Raw genomic sequence first — 22,625 nt, forward strand, 5'->3', positions numbered from 1 at the left:
TACACACACAGTCACACACATACATACATGCATACATACCCACATGTATTCCACACGCAAGCATTACAACATTGAGTTACTATTTCTACTCTAATGATCCTAACTAGAACTAGTGTGCCAATAGTCATCTCAGTAGTAGAGTCACCATGTTATTTTAGCGATCACTCGACTTTTAATAAATGAATTGTGATAAAACCGAATACAAAGTCTTTGCCTCGTCTCTAAGAAGCAATAACGCATAGTAGTAGCTCGGAAATGGTTCAATGCTGCTGTTTTAGCGAAGTAAAATGTTCCAAATATCATGTTACTTTTGAAGATAATCTATCAAACAGAGATAACAGATGTCACTATAACAAATGGTTCTCGTATATGAAATGACTAATGGATTTGAGATGAATGTGGGTACCGTTACCCAATTTCTATCTCTTCTAATGGTCGATCGCTAATGCTGAGCTGAAACGGTGGCCTTTATTACCATTCTTGCATGCAGTTACTCTTACACTTCACTCACACATCATCCCACCCGTCAGGTCCCAAACGATACATCCTCACAATACAAACTGGATGAACATCGTTTGACAGCTATCAGTGGTTTGCCCATTGGTTAAGTCATTATTATTTCGTTCTATTCTACAATTGTACAAAAACCACCAATAAACGTCAAATATGGACTCGATTCACCGTTCACCTGTTGTCATCGTGTGAAACCCAATTGGGATACGTTCACTCCACTTAACATCCACTTCACACTGGTAATAGGGACTGGTAGTATGAAAATAAAACATAAAAAGAGCTCAGTTAAGCCCTACCGGCCTCTCCAACCCCGGCTGTTGGAGCGTAATGCAATAAACATCTTATTCACTCACAATCGAAATGTATCACCATATACGGTTTGATACAACGCATACATACATACATGTATAAATATATATACAAATATCTATTTCACACGCAAACATTGTAACATTGATTTACGATTTCCATTCTAATAGATTTTAACTAAATTCATTGTGCCAATAGTCATTTCATTAATAGAGTCACCATATTATTTTACCGATTACTCGACTTTCAATAAATGAATTGTGATGAAATCAAATACAAAATCTTTGCTTCATCTCTGATAAGCAATACCGCAAAAAAGTAGTTCAGAAAATGTACGATATCGCTGTTATAGCGACGCGAAATACTCCTAACCTCATCTCACTCTCGAAGTCAATCTATCGAACAGACACAACAGATCTCGCTCTAACCAATGGTTTTCATATATGAAATGACTAATGGATTTGAGATGAATGGAGGTGCCGTCACTCAATTTCTATCTCGTTTATTGGTCAATCGTTAGTCCTGAGCTGAAACGGTGGCCTTTATTACCGTTCTTGCATTCCACTTCACTTATACTTCACTCACATATCACCTCATCCATCAGATCCCACACGAGCACAACACAACCTCACAGAATAAACGTCAAAGATGCACTTAATTCACCATTCAACTCTTCCGTTATCGTGTGAAACCTGACTGACGTACGTTCATTTCGCTTAATTTCCACTTCACACCGGTAATAAGGGCCGGTAGTATGAAAATGAAACATAAAAAAGAGCTCAGTTAAGCCCTACCGGCCTCTCCAACTGCCTCACTCAATAAACTCAATTATTAAACTAAAAGTTATAACACATATTTATATTAAATTGTAACAACAACTAATCGTATCTGATGATGTTTGCAATACCGTCAAGCCCATCAACCACGGGAGGGAAAAGTAGTTAGCAACATTGATTATTGAATAAAAAAGCGAAAAAAAAAACATATTTTGACATCAGTTTTCGATATATTGTAGAAAAATTACATTTTTATGCATTTCACTGATTATATTGAAGAAAATCCTAGTTTCTGTGAAACGCTCGCACTTTGGACTTGACATTCTTTATTACTTTTGTGACTTTCCTGGTGGCAGCTGTCCAGTTTTTTTGAACTCCTGCGTGTTTTGGGACACTGTACCTTCCTTCCGAAAGTGCCGCTTGACAATTGCCCAATACCTTTCAATTGGCCGAAGATCCGGGATCCTTTTCCACGAATTGTACATTGTTTTTTGACAACCACTGTAGAACGAAGTTGGCGTAGTGGGCTGAAGCCAAATCCGGCCAGAAGAGAGGAGGAGCCTTATGCTTTCTGTACAGTGGCAGCATTCTCTTCTTCAAACATTCTTCCTCGTACACCTTGGCGTTAATTGTGCCCGACGACCGCAAACCACAGGTACAAATTGCTTGCCAGACCAACACCTTCTGCCCAAACTTTTCCATCGCCACCGTGGTGTCAGCGTCGTCCAGGTCCTGGTACACCGATTTCGGATAATATTGCGGTCTAGGCAGCGCTCGAGAGTCTTCCTTGGCGTAGGTTTCGTCGTCGATCAGGATGCATCCGTCTTTATTATGTAGAATCCGGTTATACAGTTTTCGCGCTCTTGTTTCTCGTAAGTTTTCAGGGAGTTCCGAACTTTGATCCGTTGAATCATTCCGATGCTGGTGCTGAACTGCTTGGCCAAATCCCGCGTCGACGCCGATGGGTTTTTCCTAATGCACTCAACCACCTTTAAGTCCCGGCCGGGCTGGCTGGGACCCGTTTTCCTACCGGATCGGAGCAAATCCTTCATGGAAAGGGTCTTACCGAACTTCTCGATAATACTTTTGACACTGGTGTGGTGCACTTTCACCCGTTTTGCAGTTTCGTTTTACGTGACACCACTTTCTGAGCACCAAGTGTGCAGAGTTTTCTTTCGCGTTTCCGGATCAATTCGATTCATCATTGAAACGATAAACCGAACCGAAACCAATCGATTACGCAGCTGTTATTGACATGTAAACAAACATGTCACCGCCAAACACGCTGCAAAAAATTAAGCCATTTCAGAGTAATAACTGTTTGAATGTTGCTAACTACTTATCGATACACCCCTTATGTGACATACCTTATTATCAAAAAAGAACCGGAATTTTCATTTTAAAATTCCCGCGCTTGTCCAATCGGTAAACTTTTATTCTCTCAACGTTGGCAACACTTTTATACACATTCTGTCAAATTTTGACGCATATCGTACGATTAGTTTTTGTTTGGCGTCTATACAAAGAAGTTGAAAAATTTTTTTGTGGCGATTTTTATAATGGATGAAGATTTGGAACAACGTGCGTGCATCAAATTTTATGTTGCAAATGGATTCAAGTGTTCCGAAACGTTGAAAATGTTAGAAAAGGCCTTTGGTGAATCGTGTCTAGGAAAAACACAGGCATACGAGTGGTATAAACGCTTCAAAGGTGGTCGTACAAGCTTGGGTCATGATGAGATCCCTGGCCTCCCAACAACATCTGTTACTGAAGAAAAATCGTTCTGTACCGATTAGAGAGATGCTGTGTTGTTGGGTATCTCTTATGGATCAGCCGAACACATTTTAACTGATGTTTTGGGTTTGAAACGCGTCTCTTCTCGGCTGGTGCCAAAAAAGCTGAATTTCAGGTAATGCGCCGGCTCACACAGCGTTGGCTGTGTCTCAGTTTTTGGCCAAAAACTCAACCAACATCATCAACCAAGCACCGTACGCTCCAGATATGGCCCCGTGTGACTTTTTCCTCTTCCCAGACTCAAATTGCCATTGCGGGGAACGCGTTTTGAGACCATAGAGACCATAAAAGAGAATTCGCTGCGTGAACTAAAGGCCATACCTTCGGCGGCCTATAAAACTTGTATGGAAAATTTGATCAAGCGTTGGCATGCATGTATTGCCGCAGGAGGAAAGTACTTTGAAAGCGTTAATAAATAAATCGATTAAAAATTGAAATTTGGCGTTTTTTAATAAAATTCCGGTTCTTTTTTGATCATAAGGTATACCAATCGACTCAGTTCGACGAGATCGAAAAATGTGTGTGTGTGTGTGCACTTTTCGAAGATATTTTTACCGCTCAATTTTTATAGAGATTCGATTCAAAGCTACTATCGGGCCATTGATCAAAGTTCAAAAATTAAATGGTTCTGGTTCCGGAGATATGATGGTATAAGTGACGCAACCGACAAAACGCGTTGTTTTTCTTACCGCCCAAGTTTCTCGGAGATGGCGCCATGCAAAATTTGAGCTAAATCGTACATTGGGAAGGGGTGCTAACGGCGGTTATTAAGGTTTGAAAATAGTCGATCTTGAAAAATCACCATACGGGGGAGTACATGAGATTTCCAAAATCGAACAACTTTTTTTGTCCTGGGACTTTTTGAGATTTTGAAGTCGATTTATTCAAGAAACTTTTTTTCGATATGACACTGACAGTCTCGACGTTTTATGCAATTCTAAGGGTGAAGCCAGAGATAAAGCGATACGGGACGCGAAGCGAAGCGATGCGAAACTTGACAGATCGCACGGAGTCGCGCGGTAGAGCTCCGTCCATTCAAGTTCAGCAGAAAAATGACATGTATGTCAGAGTGAGTGAGATGCAATCGATCAGTAGTCGCTTCGCAACGCATCGAGTTCACTCTGACATACATGTCATTTTTCTGCTGAGCTTCAGTGAACGGAGCTCTGCCGCGCGACTCCGTGCGATCTATCAAGTTTCGCTTCGCGTCCCTTGTCGCTTTCTCTCTGCCTACACCCTAAGACTTTTGGCATCAAGAATTTTTTTCCAATTTCTAAAATTTCATGGTGATTTCCCCGTTATGGTGATTTTTCAAGATCTATGAAAAATGAAATCTATGGTATTCATTAGTTAACCTAAACACTGTTTTTATCAAGCGAGTTACTATTATAAATTACATTAAATGAAATACATTCATTTTGTACATGATCTTATAACTATTTCAGGTTTGTTTGTATCAGTTCATCACTTTTATTTAATATAAGATAGCTGGCTATTGGTTGAACTCATGGAAGAGAAAACAGTCTAACATGAAATAAAATTTAAATTGGAACTCCAATGGACTTAATGAAATAATAAAGAAGTTTCATGTAAGGAACGTCACGACAAGCAAGAATGTCGCGAACTGGGACATTGGGTAGTCTACCTTGAATACGCAAAGAATTTATTAGTTGAGATCTGAGATCACGATACTCAGCGCATGTCCAAGAACATGGTCAATATCGCGGTAACCTTCGCCACAAGCACAATGATTAGTTTCGGAAAGTCCAATTCGAAGGAGATGTGCATCTAACGTGTAGTGATTGGACATGAGTCTGGACATCAAACGAATGAAATCTCTACTCACATTAAGTCCCCTGAACCATGCCTTTGTCGATATTTTAGGAATAATTGAGTGCATCCACCGACCCAGATCATCTTTATCCCAAGAAGCTCGCCAGCTGACAAGTGTTCTTTGGCGAGACGCGCTATAGAATTCGTTGAAAGCAATCGGTCTCTCATAAATTTCACCCTCAATAGCACCACGTTTGGCTAAAATATCGGCTCTTTCATTGCCTGGAATGGAGCAATGAGCCGGGACCCAAACTATTGTGATTTGATAATTATTATTCAATATGACTGTTTTATTGTGCCCAAGAAAAAAGGTTCATTTTTGCCAGCAGCGTTTGATCTGTGAAAAGAAAATAATGGTTTGAAATAATGTGACGATTACACTCAAACTATAATGAACTGCTGCTAGCTCTGCTATATAAACAGATGCAGGTTCTTGAAGCCTGAATGAGGCCGAAACATTATTGTTGAACATACCAAACCCTGTCGCTTTTTCAATTCGCTATCCCCTCCGTGTAAAATATTTTCTCAGAGTTAATATGCCTGAACTTACTTGAAAATATTTTTGGGATTTCCATAGAGCGTAGGAGTTCCGGGATTCCACGCACTTCGCGCAGCATGGATGTGTCGAAAAATAAAGTTGAGTCAGGGACATTTAGGAGGCTGACACGGATAGGAATATATCTTGAAGGGTTGATTTCCTGTGACATATGGTTAAAATATACTGTCATGAATCTTGTTTGAGATTGAAGCTCAACTAGCCTTTCGAAGTTATTAATAACCAGGGGATTCAGTACCTCACAGCAGTCGCGATGAAAGCCCCCAAAAACGATCTTTCAATGGAAGAACTCCCGCCAGAACTTTAAGACTCATTGTATGTATCGAATGCATGCAGCCTAAAGCAATTCGCAAACAACGGTATTGAATTCGCTCTAATTTGATAATATGAGAGTTTGCAGTGGAACGAAAGCAAACGCATCCATATTCCATGATTGAAAGCCGGATGAGTACCCCACCAAGATCCTGTTATTATTCGAAGAAAATTTACTCTTTGTTGGCATTTTGTTATCAGAAAAATTATGTGTCCTCCCCACGTGCATCTGGAATCAAACCACACCCCAAGGTATTTGAAAGTCAAAACCTGTTGGATCATTCTTCCCATCATATGAAGCTGAAGCTGCGCGGGATCATGCTTTCTTGAGAAGACGACCAGCTCTGTTTTCTCCGCAGAGAATTCGATACCCAGATGAACAGCCCATGAGCCTTACGGTAAACCCATGTAGCTATTTCTGAGCGTTGCCAAATCGCCATGTGAAAAATGCATGCGTTTGTCTGACAAAAGGTTGTGCAAATAATTATTTATAACCGCTGGGAGTCCATGTTGGTGGAGCTTGTCTGAAAGAACATCAATGGAAACTGAATTAAAAACTCCTTTAACGTCTAAAATACAGATGCCATTTATTGTTTTTGAGCGAAGGCAATTTGGATGTCAGACGAAAGTAATGCAAGGCAATCATTCGTCCCTTTATTTCTACGGAAGCCAAACTGAGTATCTGACAACAAACCGTTCGTCTCGACCCAAGTGTCGAGACGTCGTAGAATAATTTTTTCGAACAATTTTCTGATGCAGGACAACATTGCAATGGGTCTATATGAGTTGTGATTGGAAGCTGGTTTCCCCGGCTTTTGAATGGCGATAACTTTCACTTGCCTCCAGTCAGGTGGAACAATATTTTGCTCAAGAAACTTGTTGAACAATTCCAACAAACGTCTTTTTGCGAGGTCGGGCAGATTCTTCACCAAGTTGAATTTAATTCTGTCCAACCCAGGAGCGTTATTGTTACAAGACATGAGTGCTATGGAAAATTCCATAATTGAAAAGAGGCTATCAATGGAACCATTATTTGGAAAAGATTCCCTAAAAATGCTTTGCGTAGGAACAGGATCTGGACAAATTTTCCTTGCAAAATCAAATATCCATCGATTCGAGTATTCCTCACTCTCATTTCGTACGTTACGATTTCTCCTTCGTCTAACCTCGTGATTGTTTTTTTCCTTTCGTTTCGTCTTCGACTCGTCAGTGCGTTAGTAGTTCATATCCAATTACTGTGCAGGATTTTCTTTTTAAAAATTAATCTTTTACCTGGTGAGAGCAACCCTAGTACCCTCAACATTGTTAAGTATCCAAATAGTCATCTCTGCAATTTTTGACTTGTTCTAGCAAATGCAAATCTCGTTAATAATGTTCCCATCAAACCAAACTACCCTGAAAATAGATCCTTCCTTTACTTCAACTGGTTCCGGATTACACTTCGGGAGAAAGAAAAAAAAAACTTACTGAATCAACAATGGAACGAAAAGAAAAATCGAAAAAACGCACGGGCTGTTTCTGACGTGTGATAAAAACTGCTTTCAATACTAGCAAGTAGCAGCAGGAAGCAGCATCAGGCAACGGAGATTAATCAGACATTCTTCGGGAAATCCTTCTGTCTATATGTATATACAATTTTTTTCTTCTTCTTTCCATTTTCCACACAAGAACCGTTCAGCTGTCAGATGAGCTGCTGCCTCGCGACAGTGACGAGGACGGCGAACGGCACACGCGAACTCAAAATCGAGCAGCACAGCAGAAAAAAAAACAAAAAAAAAAAGAAGGAAAAATCCGTTAGCTGATGAATTGTCTGTGATCCATCTTACGGTGCTGTTTGAATGAGGCCTAGGATTAGTTTCTGTCGAGCGGGAATTTCGGGCATAAGGGCGCGATTCCTCGCATTCCTCGGCTCGGGCCGGGTTTCCCGGGAAATGGAAAGCGGGGTAAGTAGAGAGGTGTCATACGGATTCAACGGGCTCATTAATCAGCCCGTTGTCAGCAGAATATGGTGGACCAGCAGCGCGGAACTCTTATCGTAGGGATTTCGCTGGGACCATCATTCAGCCGGAGAGATTACGAGATTGCTCGTTAGGCATGATCTTTGTACGCAATTCAGCACGTAATGATATGTAATCAAGTGCAGAAGTTACTGTGCGGAAGTTCCACGGTATGACGAAAATCTGATTTTATTTCTTCTAAGGATGTTAACTAACTGCGAAGCTAATTTATGAACCCATTAATAATAATACGATTCTCACACCGACAAAGTAATTGAAAGCTGACTGCTTCTGTGATGAATTTCCAGAAACTCGCCTCTAATATCCAAGTAATTATCATTACTAATCTCCTCCTTGAGCTGTGCAGCTGCATCCTGCTAGGAAGTTGAAACCACTTTCTGGACAAGATTGCTCATCAGGGATACAAAATCCGGTTAAAATTATATCAAATTGCACACTGCAAAGGCTGCAAAGCTACTAATCCTTTCCAACGTTCTCTCCACTCTCGGCACTCACACCCACACCCGGAAGACGAACTCACCTGCCGGGGGGCGGAATCGGACGTACGTGTTCTTATGTAGCACACCTTGACCCTTTTCGAAGCCAGAGGTTTTGAAATCGAAGCGCTTTAACAACGTCCATGCTTAGAGCGGTGGTTCCGAAACGAGACAAATATGAATCATTTCCATCAACTGGAAACCATTTCCAACCGACAGGGTTTAACTGGCACACAATCTCTGTGGCAACCCTATGATCCTGGACGGGTTCTGCTCGGTGTGTTTTCGGTTTTTGCATAATAGAAGAATGAGGTTTGTTTGTACTAGCAAGTGCACGATAAAATCCCTGTTTATGTTGTGAGGAAATATACATATAAATGTTCATGCTTTAACAGCGTAGGATTATAAAATATGTACAAACAATTAATTATTTGGTATACTATAAGTTAGAACACTCAGGAAAATGCAACCGTCAAGTCAACCAAATTCATAGAGTGAGGAATTTAAATGGTTTGCTTTCTGTTTACGAACAAACTGCTACCCAGTGCCTCAAGATATACTATTTGAACTTTAAATTGTTCGGAACAAGTTAACGAACGGGTGAACTTGTTACTGAAATAATAGGATTCAGATCGCGGTACTTCACTGTAGTTAAAATAATCTATCAACGATTCAAGTAGAATAACAGTGCTCTGGATAGACAAAGACGAATCAATAATTTCAAACCCGTTAGCACATACCGTACACAATAGAAAAATATGAATTTCACAGGTGACGCAAATCCACATACACACTTAGAAAAAGTTACTTCTTTATAGATGCACATAAAATGAGCGACGTGATTCACTTACATTCACAATTCAATGTATGTAAAGATAAGTTATATCATTTACTTCACAGCTTACATCGATACAGACGCATTTTTTTTACATATTAATAGAAATAATATTGTGTCATCATCAAAGAAATTACGACATGATTGAATTTACGTCAAGCGTAAATTTCGTTTTTTTTTCTAAGAGTGTATAACACAATTCATAAGAACGTAATTTGTAAAATGACAAAATTTGACACGAATGATTGAAATACGTGTCAAACATACACAGAAAGAAAAGATGAAATCTACACGACATGTAAACAGGTAGTACTATGAAATAGACATCAGTTGAAACGAAAATCTGATTTAAAACCATGATTGATGTAAAATTACATTAATATTTATTTAGTTTCTCATTGAACAAGACTGTATATTTACAAACCGCTTCGTTTTGTAATGTAAATTTCCATGGAATTGTCTGCTCCAAATATGTACATGAAAATAAATGTAAAATCACAAAATATTTTCATCTGTGTAACCCTCCTTCCAAGCAGATGTGTAATTTTATACGTTCCAGCAAATGTGTGAACGTATTGAACATGTGTTAGATCAACTGTCACAACGAATCATTTACGACGCTCGAATATGTCGGTTTAGGAAAACTTAAATTTACACGATTTTAGCTAGATGTGTACACACTTAGAAGAAGTTACATCATTATAGATGTACATAACAGTTCGGCTGAAAAGTTCGTATCGTTTAATAGAAACACACATTTTTTTGCCAAAATTCGTTTTTATTATTCAACATAATTGCCATCAGAGGCGATACAGCGATTATAGCGATCTTCCAACTTTTCGATACCATTTTTGTAGTACGATTTGTCCTTTGCCTCAAAATAGGCCTCAGTTTCAGCGATTACCTCTTCATTGCTGCTAAATTTTTTACCAGCGAGCATTCTCTTGAGGTCTGAGAACAGGAAAAAGTCACTGGGGGCCAAATCTGGAGAATACGGTGGATGAGGGAGCAATTCGAAGCCCAATTCGTTCAATTTCGGCATGGTTTTCATCGACTTGTGACACGGTGCATTGTCTTGATGAAACAAAACTTTTTTCTTCTTCAAATGAGGCCGTTTTTTTGAAATTTCGTCCTTCAAACGATCTAATAACGCTATATAATAGTCACTGTTGATGGTTTTTCCCTTTTCAAGGTAGTCGATGAAAATTATACCATGCGAATCCCAAAATACAGACGCCATAACCTCACCGGCCGATTGTTGAGTCTTTCCACGCTTTGGGTTCGGTTCATCGCGTGCAGTCCACTCAGCTGACTGTCGATTGGACTCCGGAGTGAAGTGATGGAGCCATGTTTCGTCCATTGTTATATATCGACGAAAAAAATCGGTTTTACCTTTTTTTATATATATAAAAAATAGGTATAGAATTCGCTCAACTTTCGAAAATTTTTCCGAGGCCCGGAGGGCCGAATGACATATACCAATCGATTCAGCTCGACGAACTGAGCAAATGTCTGTGTGTGTGTGTATGTGTGTGTGTCTGTATGTGTGTTGTCAACTAAGAGGTCGAGATCTCAGAGATGGCTGGACCGATTTTGATCAAACTAGTCGCAAATGAAAGGTCTCCCCGTCACCCAAAACGCTATTAAAAGGTTTTGAGATCGGATGTTTACTTTGTGAGTTATTCGAAGTTTTATGTCAAAATTTTCAGTTTTTTGACAGTGTCACAATTGAACTTGAAAACAGAATATGTTTCCAGACTTAGATTCCGCACGATAATACCTATCCAACAAGCCATAGATTGTTAAAATCCGTCCATTTTTAACGGAGATATCGAAATTTTTGTGTAAACGACTTTTCCCCCTATTCCAGCAGTAGGAGTTTTGAGCGCTGTATGACAAAGCAATGCTTGGGAGCAACGGAAAACACGATTTTTTATTCTGTTACATACAATTGTTTCTAAGTACCAAAAAAACTGTGTACAGCATCCTTTGCCTCGGACCAATTTGCCTCGGACCGATTTTAGCACGGCTCGTTTTTGGCAACATAAACGTTCGAATATGACATATATAAACCAGATGATGGCAGATTTTTTTTTAATTATATTGTTTTAAACTACTTACAGCAATAAATGCTGGAAGAACATAACATCCATTTACCATTCGAAACAGTTCGTCGAGATCAGTAAATGCGTGTGTGACAAATAATTTCACTCAATTTTCTCTGAAAATTTCTTTTCTACAAATTCTGATTCATACGGAAATTCGTATGTTCCCAAACAAAGTTCCTGAATTATGTTTGGTTCCGACCTCTGGTTTCGGAACTACAGGATGATATATGAAACGAAATCAAAATTGTGTAACTCATTCTTCTCGTAGATGGCTGAACCGATCTAAGATTCAAATGAAATCTAAGAATCATCTAAGATGCAAATGAAAAGTTTCAAGATTCTTTAAAACATCTTGCTTTGTAGTCAAATCCAACTCCCGGTTTAGGAGATACAGGGTGACTAGTATAAAAATTTCCGTTTCACATAAATTAATCAGGTTTATCGGGTTAGCAGATTTGGATAGTCGATAAAAAAAACTAAACAGCTATTCAGGTGAATTTATCTGACTTCGGCCATATCGATTTTAGAATTCCGGTTCCAGTATAAAATCGTTTCTCAAAGCTCAATCGTTTTCTCAAAAAAGCCTAATCAAATTTCAGAAACAAAAATTCAAATTGAATTAAACTTATATACAAAATTAATTAGTTTTATACATACATACAAAAATTAATGAATTTTATCCAATTAAGCTTCAAAGTTGTACTCAAAACTGTAATTTATACGTCATATGGCCATACGAATCGGTTTGAGTTATGCTGGTTCCTGAATACCGGCTCTGGAAGTACCTTAAATCACCGTAAACTCTAAAGTGGAACTTACATATCATGGCATGTTTAATCGATTATCACACTTCTAGATTTAAATTCGATTGTATTTGCAGTTTCGACATTACAGAGTAATGAGTGATTACAATCTCAAATTGTCGCTTAAAACGACGGTCATTAAAATTATGTAATGAAAACTTAAACACCGAAGAATATTAATGCAAAAACACATGCGGATTGATAAAAAAAAGGTATCATCTCACTGCTAGGTGGATTAATCACGTTTTTTTTTTCGATATAACAGCTCCAAACACTGCTCAGATTTATCAATTCGTTGTTGGTTTTGATCGATTGTGAGCTCACGCGGCACCCATTTTGCACAAAGCTTTCTCATATCCAAATATTCGTGAATAATATGTCCAACACGTTCCTTTGATATCTTTAGGGTGTCAGCTATCTCGATCAACTTCACTTTACGGTCATTGAAAATCATTTTGTGGATTTTTTTTCACGTTTTCATCGGTAACAGCCTCTTTTGGACGTCCACTGCGTTCATCGTCTTCGGTGCTCATATGACCAGTACGAAATTTTGCAAACCACTTACGAATTGTTGCTTCGCCCGGTGCAGAGTCTGGATAACACTCATCAAGTCATTTTTTTGGTATCGGCGGCACTTTTTTTCATCAAAAAGTAGTGTTTCATCAACACACGAAATTCCTTTTTTTCCATTTTTTCCATTTTTTTCACAATAACAAATGTAGCTTAACTGAAAATGCAATATCTCACAAACTAATAATCAGACAGCTGTCAAATTTATACACGTATCTTTTGAAGGTTGGTACTAACTGAAAATGGTATGGATTTAATTCTAGTGGCGCCCTCTCATAGAAACGATACGAACTTTTCAGTCGATCTGTTATTACATCAACATTTTACAGTACAAGTGTTTTGACCCTTTGGCCTTTCATCTTTGTTGTTCATACGATTCGTTAATAATATTAGGTGTTTTAGTTACTCTTGTTTTACATACTAATGTTTAATCATAATATTTATTTTAATTATTAATAAAATATCTACCTACTTATAACTATCCCTAACCTAATACGTACAAATTTTGAATTATTTGTATTTCAGAGATTGAACACCTATCTTCATATTTCGTGCAGTATGGTTCGAATTTTTGTTCTAGTATATCCAGTGAGGCCATCTCATGTACTTCACTAGTCCTTGTCCAAGGGGGTAGATTTAGAATCATCTTCAAGATCTTACTTTGAATGCGCTGAAGCCTAAGTTTGTGTGTTCGTGCACAGCCCCGCCAAACAGGGACTGCGTATTCAATTGCGGGGTAGATGATTTGTTTATAGACAGCCGTCTGATTCTTCAGGCACAGTTTAGATGTTCTACAAATCAGCGGATACAGAGACCTGATGAGTATGCTGCATTTTTGAACGATTTTGTCAACATGTGACCTGAATATCAGATGTCTGTCAAAGGTGAGTCCTAGATAGATAACTTCATCGGACCATTGAATGACCTCATCACCGAATCGTATTCTGCATTCGTCTGATGGAACAAGTTTTGGAGATCTTGAATGTGGAAACAAGATGACCTGAGTTTTTGCTGCATTGATCACAATTTTCCAGCTTGTAAAATATTCCGTTAAAGCGTCCAGACCTGTCTGTAGTTTATTTTTCAGAGCATTAATGACACGACCTTTGTAAAGAATGGCAGTATCATCAGCAAATTGTGACAGAACACCACCACCTGGAAGAGGTGGGATGTCTGATGTGAAAATGTTGTATAGAATGGGACCTAGGATACTTCCCTGGGGTACACCAGCAGGAATAGTAAATCTTTCTGAAAGTGCATTATTCAGAGAAACCTGGAATGCTCTATCTGCAAGATAATTTTTGATAATTTTAATAAGATACATGGGAAAATTATACCGATGCAGTTTGAACACCAGTCCATCGTGCCACACATTATCGAATGCCTTTTCAATATCCAATATTGCCATGGCAGTCGTTTTGGACACTGATTTGTTTTGCTGGATGACGTTGTTAACCCTTGTGAGTTGGTGGATGGTGGATCTTCCTTTCCGGAACCCAAACTGTTCTTCCAGAAATATATCCTGTTCATCTGCAAAAGCAAGAATTCGCCTTTGTATTGACTTTTCAAACAGCTTGGATAGAGCAGAGAGTAAGCTGATGGGCCGATAGCTCTTGGGAAAGGAAGGATCTTTCCCCGGTTTCAAAACTGGGATAACTTTAGCTAACTTCCACATTGAAGGGAAGTAACCAAGCTCCCAGCACCTGTTAAAAAGTTTAGCTAAGAAGACAAATGAGCGAATACTCAAATGTTTCAGCTCAATGTTGAATGTGTTGTCGAAACCGGGGGCCTTCATATTTTTGGATTTTTTCACAAAAGCCATCAACTCATTCGCAGTGACTCTACTTTCCTCAGGAACCAAGCTGTCTGATTGGTCAACCTCAGCTACGCTATCAGCAACGGCTCTTTCATGTGGACTAACAATGTTGAGTCCTAAATTGTGAGAACACACAAACTGCTGGCCTAGCGCATTTGCCTTCTCTGCTGGAGTGATTAAAGGTATTCCTTCAGCTGCGTCCTGGGGTGACATCAGAGGAGGAATAGGCTTCGGTTTTTTCTTAAGCACCTTCGTTAAGGACCAGAAGGGCTTTGAATGTGGGAGAATTTCTCGAAGCTTTTGCTGGAAGTTCCTGTTGCGAAGCTCAGATATCCTTTCCTGGATTATCCTAGTTAAGTTGTTATAAGTAGTCTTCCTATCTAGGATGCCAGTTCGTTGATACTGCCTCCGGTAGATATTTCGAAGTCGAATGAGTTTCTTGGTGACACTGTCGATTTGAAGAGAGGAACTCGGCATATGTTGTACTGGAACCGTCCTATCACGAGCGACTGTGATTGAATGCTGGAAGGAAGATAGGGCCGCATCGATTTCCATCGGGAAATCAAGTGGCAGATCGATATTAATATGTTGGTCGGCGATTTGTTGAAATTGGACCCAATCGGTGCGATAATAGTTCCTCCGTGGTTGAATAGGCACTGTTTCTGATGAAGATCCCAACGTCAACATTACTGGAAAGTGGTCAGAAGAGAGCCCGTAGAAGACAACCGGAGAGCTGTCTATGGCGATGTTGCTGATGAATATATCCAAAATGGAATGAACTCCTGATCTGGAAAGTCGCGTTGGTTGATCCGGAACGAAGATGTTGTAACGTCCAGCTTCGTAATTTTCGGCAAGTACGAATTCGTTTCGATTCTGTCTTCTGTTTCCCCACAGCTCATGCCGTGCGTTCAGGTCCCCAGCAATGATGAATTTGTTCTGTCGTCGAGTGAGCATAGCCAGATCTCGCTTCAATGATGCACACGTACCATCTCGAAGATTGGTTTGTTTGGGGCAGTACGCTGCAATGATGATGATCTCAATTCCGATGGCTTCTATGAGTTGCAATTTAAAGGCTGACAGAAGCCTGTGCTGAATGGATCGTTTAACGGCAATGGCAACTCCCCCTCCTCTGGTAGTTGTCCTGTCGAGCCTGTGAATCCTGTAATTTGAAATAAAAATAGAAATTTCAGGTTTAAGATGAGTTTCAGTTAAAATAGCAATATCGGCATTCTTCTCTTGAAGAAAGTCGGACAATTCAGCAGCTTTGCTCCTGAGTGAGCAAGCATTCCAATTTACTATAACCAACTCATTATATTGCATATTCGATGATGAATTTTCCTAAGGCGTTGATTTGATCTAACCGCGTTCTGCAGTTTCGTAGTTTTGTTGTCATTGTTTCAGAAATGACGATCAGTTGTTCAGCAGAAAATAAATCACCAGAGTCATCCTTTGCTTGTGGTTGATTATTGCCCCATCCAGGAGGGATTTTTGAGAAAGATTCTTTTTGTGATCCAGCGGCTGAATCTTTTGGATTGCTGCGAGGAAGTGGCGGCAAATTCGGAATATCCCTCTTCGGTGGGAGTCGTGGGAAATTAATTTCATCCTTCTGTGGAACATTCTTGCTCGTTGATTGTTTTCGGGACGCCTGTTGTCGAATTTGTGTGAACTCAGCACGTTTGGGACACGATTTGCTGGTAGATGGATGGTCCCCATCACAGTTCACACATTTTACAGCGATGTCATCTAGTAGGCAATCGTTGGTATTTTGTGGTTCGGCACATTTCCCGCGCCGACTTTTCATGTGGCAATTCCTCGCTCCATGGCCGTAGTTCGTGCACTGTGTGACATTCCGATGCATCGGTTTATATTTTTGCCATTCGATGATTATGTGAAATAACGATTTAATCGTTTTCAGTTGACTCATGGTGATGGAGCCCTTCTCCAGATGAGCCAAGTAGAGTTGATCTCGATACTTTTTGTCCGTGTTATGTCGCTTCATTTTAAACACCATCAAAGGCTTTAGTCCAGCCTCCGACAGTGCCTGCTTTAGTTCGGCTTCCATCATGTCGGGTAGTCCTCGAAGTACAACCTTCATAGGTTTGTTGGCGGCAATATCGTGTGTGAAGTATTCCGCTTTTGTCTGCTTCAGATAGCATTCCACTCCTTTGTAGTGGTTCAAAGCCGGAACAGTTATTTTGTAGCCTTCAGTACATAAACGGATTGTTGCCTGTAGTCTTTTGCTGATCAGTGTGTTGAAATCCGATCGTAGAGTTGGTGGGAAGCCCTTCAGGTAGAAAGGCGGCAGTTTTTTCCTTCTTCTGCAGTTCCTCTTCGACATCAACTGGCAGATCAGCATATTGGTTTTTACTCAGCAAACGGGCGTTTACCTGTACATCACTTGGCTTCAGACGCTTAGCATCCTTTGGATGCTTCTCGGATCTATGGCGCGTTTTACCCATAGCTTGGGTAGGTAGACAACTGCGAATAAAAAATAAAACAAAATCGAAATTAGTCGTAGTAGGTTATTCGTCTATCCACATCTAGTGTTAGATGACAAATCTGAAACGTTACCTATAATTTCGCTTCTATTTATAGCTTCGCGTGCTTCCAACAGTTTCGCTTTTGCATCGATTGATCAATCACAGCGATGCTTTCCCTTTGATATACCGCTTCAAAGCCGTCGTCTATGGCAGGGAAATCCGATATGCCGGAGATTTTTAGCAGACAAAATAGAACACTGCTCGCTACTAATCGAAATTTCAATCATTTATAATTGAAAATACGTGGCTTGATACATTCAAATCGAAACATAGAAATATTTCCTATCAAATGATGAAATAATATTAATAATTGATACAAAATATACTGAGCTGTAAGTTTTTTAAACCTGACCACATTTCTACGTGTATTTTTCATTGAGTTTGTGATTTGCACTCCTATATAGAAAATAAAGATGTGTTTCACATCGAACTAACAGATAACTTTAGGTAAAAAAGACGTGAATTGAAATTTTAAATAACACTGCAAACAACCACAGGCTTTTCGGCTTGTCTAAACGAACAGAGATAACAAATGCCGTGATTTCCTAATTCATCAGCACATGAATTCAACAGAGTGAACATGAACGCAATTAGTACGTCTCGAATGCAAATATCATGGCAAATATGTACATGATAATGTGACACGCCATGCGAAATACGGTTCTCAGAGATGGTAGCAAACAAGAAAGAAAAAAAAAAAACAATCCAACGCTTTTATTTAGCAATGCTACCAAATATATTCAAATCATCTCCAGATCCTTAAAAACGTTAGCTGCTCCCTGCATCAATGCAGCATGGTGCCGTTGGAGGTGGTGGTGTTGGCGGTGGTGGTGTTCGAGAGTCTCGGAAAATGTGGTCGAATTGTTTAACAGCACCATCGTTGTCGTTCTCGTTGTCGACGTTGTTAACACTGCTGAGAAGTGCCGATTCGTCGTCGTCGTCATTCCACCCATGCCCGTTAGCCGTATCCGTCATCTGCGGTTCCTCCAGCGACAGCGAATCCATCCCTTTTCGTTACAACACGTGAAAGAACAGAAAAGGGACTTTTTTCCCTTGGATTGGAAGGAGCCGAATTTTAGTTTTGCATATCATGAGAGCATAATTTGCGAAGTTGAAATCACATTTGTTCGTTGAATCTGTCATTGGTATCATTTCCAGTCGATGAAAACATATCTCCGAAAGAAAGAAAGAGTAAAAAAAGTCATTGTGCTGTTGCAGACATTTGTAAGCGCAGCCAACGTCGAAAAAAAAAGTCCGGCACTTGATGATTTATGGCTCGGCTGTAAATCAGCTTCTATCAACTTTCTTTCAATGTGATGGATTTTTCTCTCTCTCTCTCTTTCCGATTCAAGTGGAAGTCCTTTTGGGGAGAAAAATGTTCGACGTTCGAAAATTGGTGACTAGCGCGAATGGTCGTTAGTTTGCCGTAATTCGGCTCGTTGCCCGCGCTGGGAACTATCTTGCAATGATGGAAGTAGTCTGAGTAGTCGTTTTTGATACGCATTCAAAGCATTTTTGTTTTCATATCATTCATAAATAATGAAAAATTGTCATCCATATGAGATGAAGAAATGAGTATCTGTCGGTTCTCGTTGTAGTACTGAAAACCTCAATTTGCGCAAACCTAATTTAAGCTACTTTTTTCGCGTTTAATTTGAAATAAGACTTTTCAAAAAAAAAAAAAAAATCAGTGACTAAAAAAACCACATCCAAGATTTTCATTCATGAAACAAACATTCACAAAACTCTGAACCTCGAAGTTTACAAGTTTGAACTGAGAAATAACGACTGCGATATTTTCGATGCAAGTAGTGACAACCCTATGAAAAGCAAAATATTTTTTTGTCAGTGATTATAGCAACGAAAGGCCGATTTAAATTTCGATTGGTTGTTTGAGCTGCTCTATTTAGAATAAACCCAATTAAACGCTTTTATGCATGAATTTGATTTATAGAAGTAACAAAGGTGCAGTATTGTGTATGTCTCAAGTACACAGCATGCGCAGCGTTTGCATGGCGCATTTGAATTGGTGTAGCGATAACCTGCGCTCCTGTTACTTCTGCGTATGATATTTAAATTGAAATGGCATATTTATTACACTCCGCCTGGATTCAGCCACGTATCCAGAGCCAAATTCTGCCCCGAAATCAGACACTATTACAAAGTATTTTTTCACATACTGTTTATTCATTCATTTTTAAATCTTTTATATTATTCTTTTATTAAAAAAACAATACTTTAGTTCTCTCAAAAACATTTGAATTACCAAACCCCTTACGCATGTCCGATTAAGCTCAAATTTTGCACGAGGACATTTTCCGAGGTGCTTAAACTTTTGAACAATAACGCTTTACGAAATTAGAGGTGATCCCTAAATAAGAGTGGTAAAAATCAACTTGTTTTGTCGGTTACGTCACTTATACAATCATATCTCCGGAACCAAAAGTCACAGCCGTTTGATCTTTGAACTTGATCAATGGCCCAATAGTAGCTTTCAAACGAGTCTAAGTTTGTTAAAATCTGTTCAGCCATCTCTGAGAAAATTGAGCGCGTTCAAATATCTTCTAAAAGTGCGCACACACACATACACACACAGACATTTTCCGATCTCGTCGAACTGAGTCGAATGGTACATAACACTATGGGTCTCCGATGCTCCGTTCGAAAGTCGGTTTTTCTAGCAATTCTAACACCTTTCTATAGAAAAGGCAAAACGAGCGCGAGCGCATGTTTGTAGTTCTGATTCCTGATTCTGAATTTACAGGATTTTTAAAAAAAATTGGGGTTTGAGCGGTTGTTGAAATGAAACTAAACCGTTTTTGATCACTATTTTTCATCTGGAGCTGTTAGCGGAATGTATTCAACAGTTGCACTATTTATGTACCGTTTAATTCCACTATTTCACTGTCACGTTATTACACTTTCACAAAGTCACTATACTTTAATGAAGCATAACAAACGTTACAATACAGATACGCGTATTTCGGAATGTTACTTACATCATTCTTCAGTGTATCGGTTTTATAAGTTTGTTTGAAAGAATGCTGTAATGCTACTCCTTTTATACGAAATGTCTTATTGTCAACGGGTAAAAACTGGCGTTTTTGATAGAAGTTCAGATTCGACTATGAAGAGTTTTAACTATTTCGTTATAATACTAATGTAATAGTGACAGCCAGATACTAGTATTTCTGTCACTACTACGTTAGTATTATAACGAAGTAGGTTAAATTCTTCATAGTGAAATTTAAGGGAGCTTAATTTTTTTCAAAAACCGTTTGGGATTTTTGGTTTGGTTTGGATGGTATTCTCTCTTCCGTCTGGTGTTTAAATTAATACTTCATTTTCCATAACTCGTTTAAAATTCTTTTAAAAGGAGGAAGTTGAAAAGTGGCTTATTGGCCGTTATCACCAAAAAAAAAACAAAAGATTTGTTCAAATGTGAGAAAAGGCTTTTCTACCCCACCTTACTCAACTATTATTTTCTAAAATCCTTTGTTCGCGAATTTGCTATCACAGTTACGAGCCTCACCGAGGTTTTCTTACTATCTCTTGTTTTTCTAGGATGGATAGACAAATTTGACTCAAGGCTGATTTTTGAAAAAGGCGGATGTAACTTGGAAACTGTACGTCAATAGTAAAACTAAAATTAAAAGTAAAATCTATAAAATGTATTTTTTTAAATAACTTTATTTAACCCTTGATTGCATTGAGAACTTTTTCAAATGTGTGTCCCAAATATGGGACACACATTTGAAAAAGTTCTACAAAGCGTTGGAATGTATATTGTTCACCTATTGCATGATTTTTTAGATCTGACTTCCGGATCCGGAGTTATGGGGTAAAATGTGCAAAAAAAATGAAAATATGTGAATGAAATGGAAGGTCCTGTTGTCACATACGTAATTCCTAAATTTCACCCGGATCCGATCTCCGAATCCGGAAACATAGGGTAAAATGTGTTGACAATTTTATACCATCACTGAAAAAGGCGAAAACGCGTGAAAAGTTTTCTTAATCGACCTGAAATCTTTTGCAATTGATAGTTTTTATCAGTAGATGATCAAACAAAGAATATCACAGTATTATATATGTAGTACGATGATTGATATGAGAAAGGCATCATTACACCACTAGGTGGATTAAAACAGATCTTCTAAGATTAAATGACATTTCCCTTCTTCCATATATTATCTCTCATTTTCTATGCACTGTCTGTTTTCCATTTTCTATTCCCTGTTTATTTTTATTTTTTTTCAATCTATTTCTCTTCTTTTTCGTCTTCAAATTTTCAGTTTTGATTTTCCATTCTCAATTTCCTATTTGCTACTTGCATTCTTTTCTGTTTTCAGTGCTTTATTCTCAATATTTCGTGCACTATTTGACATTTTCCACTTTCTATTACGTATTAACAATTTTCTGTTCTTTAATATTTTCTACTACTCAATTTTTATCGACAATCCCCTGAATAGTATTCTTGTCTTCTGTGTTCTATAGTCCTTTTTTCTGTTTATTCGATTTTGATTTTCATTTTGTTTCATCGACTTCGTATTTCTTTCACTTTCGGCTTGCATTTTTACTTTTTTTTCATTATTCTTCTATTTCCTAAATTCAATTCTACGACTACCCTTTTCTATTTCAAATTTTGTTTTTACTAATTTTTGATTTATTATTTTTTGCTAATTTATGTTTCTAATTTTCTACTAACCTACCTCCATTTAAGAACTAAACGGGGGTTCGTAAAAAGAGGTAGTTCGTAAAAAAAGTTTACGTTATTTGGGATTTGGTTCGTAAAAAAAGTTTACGTTATTTGGAATTTACTTCGTAAAAAAAGTTTTGTGTGATTATTGTGGAAACCGCGCATCATATGTTTATTTTCGGAACGGATGTGAAGAGTAAGTGCTAGAAAATGATGTTTGGGCTCGTTTCAAAATCCAAGATGGCGGCTTCCGGTTTATTGAGATTGCCTAAAACCCCTAACAATATGGGTATCTTCGGAACGGAATTGAAGAGTAGATGTCGGAAAACGATGTTTGAAGTGGTTCTGAAATCCAAGATGGCGACTTCCGGTTTCTTGATATTCCTTGAAAATCCTAACAATATGGCTATTTTTAAAACGGGGTTAATGAGTAGATGTCGGAAAATGATGTTTGAAGTGGTTCTGAAATCCAAGATGGCTACTTCCGGTTTGTTGATATTCCTTGAAAACCTATATAATATGGGTATTTCCGGAACGGGGTTAATGAGTAGATATCAGAAAACGATGCTTGAGGTAGTTTTGAAATTCAAGATGGCTACTTCCGGTTTGTTGATATTCTATGAAAACCCATACAATATGGGTATTTTTGAAACGGGGTTAATGAGTA

This window comes from Malaya genurostris, chromosome 3, assembly GCF_030247185.1.
Source record: "Malaya genurostris strain Urasoe2022 chromosome 3, Malgen_1.1, whole genome shotgun sequence".
NCBI classification, from domain to species: Eukaryota; Metazoa; Arthropoda; class Insecta; order Diptera; family Culicidae; genus Malaya; species Malaya genurostris.